Source organism: Cupressus sempervirens, chromosome 4, assembly GCF_028749045.1.
Source record: "Cupressus sempervirens isolate cs-2001-9-10 chromosome 4, ASM2874904v1, whole genome shotgun sequence".
In the NCBI taxonomy this organism is placed as follows: Eukaryota; Viridiplantae; Streptophyta; class Pinopsida; order Cupressales; family Cupressaceae; genus Cupressus; species Cupressus sempervirens.
Window position 1 is genome coordinate 707835424 of NC_143121.1, and position 5520 is coordinate 707840943.

Below are 5520 nucleotides of genomic sequence, written 5' to 3' on the forward strand. Positions count from 1 at the left end.
AGAGACATGTCTTTTGAAGAGACATGTCTCTTTAACATATTAACTTACATTAGTTATAGTTAAGTAATATACCCTCAATATATATATATATATATATATATATATATATATAGATATATATATATATATATATCACTCTTAATATAAGTTAATTATTCCATATATCATATATTATATATCTCATATATATAATATAATTTATCCAACAGAATTATAACATTAACAAGTTTTCATGTTGATTGATTCAATGAATGTGATTTATTGTTACAGTATTTCATGTTGAGCGATTTCATGAATGTGATTGATTGTTATAGGTTTTCATGAATCTTATAGGATATACGGGATAAGATTTCATCATTAACATTTTGGTTGCAGTTAAAGATCTCTCTCTGGCTAAGAGGGAGTGTTGAAATTACTGCTTTACTGCATTTGTTCTGAGGCAGTTATTTGAAGATCTCTTTCTTGCTGAAAGGGAGTGTTGAAACTACAGCTTTGAAAGAGATCTAAGCATCAAATATAGCATGCTTATTATAGATGAAACCTACCATATGATGATAGTGGGCATCTATCATAATGGGCAACTACCATAGTGGTAGTGAGTGGACAGCATTGAAGATAAGTCTTAGTGCCGATAGTGGGCAACTATGATGTACTGGACAGCATTGAAGATAAGACTTAGTGCTAACAGTGGGCAACTATGATGTAGTGGACAGCATTGAAGATAAACCTTATTGCTGATAGTGGGCATGGACAGCATTGAAGATAAACCTTATTGCTGATAGTGGGCACTATCATAAGGGACAGTATTGAAGATAAGACTTAGTGCTGATAGGGGGCAACTATGATGACTATGAAGCTGGGCAATTATCATAGTGCGCAACTATGATATATTGTAAAGTTGTACATGTGATATTGTACTTATTTTTAGACAGTAATAAAGGAACTATCTTTGTTGTGTGGCTGGGTTTTTCCCTTCAAGAGGAAGGTTTTCCCAGGATAAATACATGTGTCTTTTCTTCATATGCTGTTCTGATTTTCCTATATACTGCTGCTATGTGATTCTGGTTCTAAATTCAACACAATGCATATGAAAATTTGCACTCTTAGATTCTGAGGTTTCTCATTTATCCCTGCTGAAGGTTGTTTTTTAGTTGAAATGTATATAGTAATCTAACCTTTTTATATGGATGCACCAGAACTGATGTGGAGCATCTCTATAATTGTCATTTTCCATAACTGTGGAATTATGGAATTAGCCATATTTGAAATTCATTTATTTTGCTTATTGCTTCAGTTTTGTTTTTCCTTGTTCTAACAATTCCACCCTCGATGGCTTTCCTCACCAAAAATGGCACTTGCTCATTAAGTAAGTAACTTTTCAACACCTTTGTGTAGATTTATTTCCTCTTGCTTGCTCATTAATGCAAACTCACATTCCTCCAACAGACGCCATAACTCTTCCACCTCAATCTCTAATTTTCGCCTACCTAACCAATAAAAAAGCCCAGTATTCGAACCTGAACTCAGTACCTGACCAAAAAAAACTATCTTGCAACTAATCATCTTCTCTTTAATGCATCTCAGTTCTCTGTTCCTGCGAGCAAGTTGAAATAAAATTCCAAGCTTATCTATAATCAATTTTGCGACACCTAAAACAGACCCATCTCTAATTAGACTCTGTATAGTTACCAAGAATAATAAAATTTGATAGACAACGAAATAATCAAATTGGTTACAATTCAGGAAAATCTACAAAAATCAAGCTAGACCTATGGAAGTGTTAAAAGAAGCAGGAAACCAATAGCAGTTATGAGCAATTACTACAAGAATCATTCCTGTTGTTTTAACTTAACTATAATCACATATGGGCTGAAAACTACAAGATGTTAACGACATCCCATTTTTAGTGCAGAAGAAAGAAATTTCCCTCTCTGCTAGAGATGCTAAACATTTTGTTACACAAAATTGAACCTTTAGTTCGCTCCCAAAAATGCAAACATTTAAAAAGACTACATATAAATAACCTGATCTCAAAGTAAATTAGATTTTTTTTTTGGTAAATGCTAATAAGAGTTTGATTAAGCCATATTAATTGTTCATCTCCAGATAAAAACAACCTACAGCTCTTATACAATTATAATTGTCCGTATTACCAGACACATGTCCTGCCAAGATTTTGTGAGACATGTAAACCCCATACTGCTTCAGAATGATATTAACTAAATCTTTATATCTGCAACAAAAATGCAATTGGTTGATTTCAGTAAAAATAAATAAATAAAACTTTGTGTTACTTTTAGATTTGATTGTTTATGTTTATTGTCACGTGTTTTTTTTCTTTCCTCCTCTTTATCCCACCTCTTTATAATCTTATGTAGTTTGCAACTTATCATCTTTTTATTCTTGATGATGGATCATAAAGTATGGTCCGATTATATATTATAATTGATACAAATAAACATAAACAGTTAAACCCCTGTGGCTCCTGCTATTGGTGCAGCCCCCTCTGCCCACATGGATCCTTCTCGATCTGCTACTTTTGCTCTGATCCAATCTTTGGCTGATAATGTGCAACCTTCTCAGCACTCTGCCTCCTATGTTGACAGTCTTGACCACTCCCCTCTTGTGGTGGGGATGTTATTGATAGTGTAGTATAGACAGTTAACAAAGTTCTAAAAAAAACCTCTAGCCTCTCATTTGTCTCCCTATGGTGTGAGTGAACCGTCTACCCACTTTTAAGGTGGACTTCTAACTCTATTAGTATGTTGATCTTGGACTTTATTTGTAAGAGGTAACATCTTTGTTAGTATATTGTTGGTCTCTTTTGACACCTTCAGACTGCGGTTGTGTATAACAATCAGCACCCTTATTATGATGCTGATTTTAATAAAAACCATATACAACTAAACTTAAAAGTAAAACTGATTTTACTAAACAGAAAATGCAAATGCTATGATCTGGATCCATTTTTTAACTTTATAAATAAAAGTAGTTCAGCCATATACTAAATAACTCAAATTAAGTATATTTGTGGCCAATATAACATTTCACTGGTCCAGGATATCGATATTATCTGTAACAATTGGGGACTGCAAAGAGGTGCCTCTTTTCAAGTCAATCCCTGAGATAGGGATGGTTTAGCATAAACATTCTGAAATTTGGATTGCCTCGAGTAAAATAAGAAAGAAAACATTGTCCATTATATCCCGAATCTTCTTTTGTTTGGGTTCAACTTGTTACCATTGCAAAACATTTCACAGATCAACTGGAGATATAATTTCATAGTCTATGAGAGTGAGTATAAAGATTTCTGGAAATACTAATGTTTTCAGAGGGAAAAACAAATACGGTTACTTTCATAGGCCATTATAATTATCAAGTGTAATGAGATTTTCTGTAACATGGTTGTATCTTTTCTACAAGCTTAGGTATATAGTGTTGCACTGAAAATATTAGTCATCATTACAATGAGAGAACCAATTTTGAAAGGAAAAGAGCTTAACAAAAAATATAATAAATGGTCCATCTAAAACACATTCAAGAAATAAATATTGAATTGAGGAATAACATTTAGACTTCTCTTTTTTTCGAGAAAATGACAATTTGAAGTTTGAACCCAAGCAGGATTAGAGATGAGTATTTCAATTAAACCATAGCACATTACATGGCAACTTCAATTGAATCAAAATTATTTAGCTTTTTTAAAAGGGGGAGAGGATAATAAATTGGACTGAGAAAGATATAATTTTAAGACTTTGGCGATGTGAACTGAAACAGGACAAATAACAATTACAATGATTGAAGGAAATGAATTTCCAACTCCTAATCTTTTGGAGAAGATAGCGATATGCACTGAAGCAGAGTAAAGGACATTGAAGATAGTAGAAGGAAATGAATTTCCAAATGGCAATCTTTTGGAAAAGATGGCGATGTGAACTGAAGCAGAATAGCTGGCATTCATGACGGTAGAAGGAAACGAATTTCCTAATTCCATCTCTTGTGAATCAAGAAATGCCAAGAATCCCCACTCCGCAAGCAAATCCATCTTGTATTCATCAATCACCGTGGATGGGATGTAAGAAATACATCTGTAAATTTTATCTACTATAACAGAACCTCCGATGTATTATTTTTATCCCATATTGATTTCGTATGTCATTTTTCCTGAAAACTGCCGCTGGAAATGGAAAAAAACACAAGCAAACTATGAATTTTATGATATAACCCTTCCCAAAGAGATTCAGGTAAACAATTCAAAATATCTTTGACATACCTTAATGAAAATGGAGAAAAACACAATAAAATATGAATTCATGATATAACCCCTTCCGAAAAGATTTAGATAATCAATTGAAAACACTTTTGACGTACCTTAACATTTGACACACGAAAAGCTTCAATACCCAATAGATCTTCCCAACTTCTTTGCACATATTCTCCTCAAGCCGGCCCTTATAATTATGCAAATGCCACAGCAAATCTCAGAAAAAGTGGGATCAAACAAATGCTTAAATACTCTTTAAAACCTAGGCATACCTTATCTGTAGATCTGTAAATGCCCTCTACTAACTTGACCAAATTAGGGCCGATCTCAAACCAAGATATTGATATGTCTCCTGCCATCTTAATTTAAACGCTCCTGCTTCCTTCTCAGACTTCAGATTTGAAGAAAGCAAAATCAGATTTAGCAATTTGTTCTTCCACGGACTGCTGCCCTTTTTGCTTCCATTGTATCCTTTTGACGATTATAACATTAGAGCTCTCACAGGCTAGTTGTAAAGAAGCATAGGATTCATGTTGCCTCTTTCACATATTATAATAATTTATCGAAGTTCCGGCCCGGTTTTCGCGTCAATCCAATCCCCCATGTCAATAGCCTTCTAGAAACGGCATCTCTAAAGCTGAATAAAAATATGGGACCCCACGTGATGAGGTTTGTTTGAAGTGAAATTAGAAAAAGGCTGATTAATGAAATGATTTTCAATTTAAAAGTAGAGCCTCAACGTCACTGCTTATGAAAACTAAACAATTCAATATGGAGTACCTATCTTTTTCATTTGTAGCTTTTTAATTTATTTATAATATTCATATAAATAATAGTAAGACATATCAATTGCATTAAAAAATGCTTATTTAAAATATGAAAATGAAATTTGTATTAAAATTTATTATGATAAAATAAAATAAGGGGAAATATTTATTCAAATACAAAAGAAATATAATGTTCAATAAAGAGAGTATTAGGAAATCGTGTGGGTATCATCTAACTTAGTCTAGCGCATGAGACATGTTATTAGGCAATTGTCCCTTATTCATTGTATTTCAATCATGTCTATTATTCAAAGTCCATTTAGCCAAACAACTATGAATACTATTCCACTCCTCAAGAATGTGTGTGAAAGTAACATATTCCAAGGAGCCACACAATTAGAGAATTTGTCTAATAATCAAAGATAAATGTCAATGAACCTCCCTAAGCTCTTATCTAGTTAACAAAGTCACCACCACTTGCCAACCAGA

At 33.1% G+C, this 5520-nt stretch overlaps 1 long non-coding RNA gene across 1 annotated transcript; it reads right to left on the bottom strand.

Annotated features, from left to right (window-relative positions):
* Positions 1 to 3536: 3536 nt before the first annotated feature.
* On the bottom strand, positions 3537 to 4787 carry LOC149563229 (uncharacterized). The gene is made up of 3 exons (XR_016364032.1): positions 4537 to 4787; positions 4372 to 4451; positions 3537 to 4177 (listed from the first exon to the last, which is right to left on the bottom strand). It is a non-coding gene; the product is annotated as an uncharacterized LOC149563229 (long non-coding RNA).
* Between the last annotated feature and the right edge of the window lie 733 nt (positions 4788 to 5520).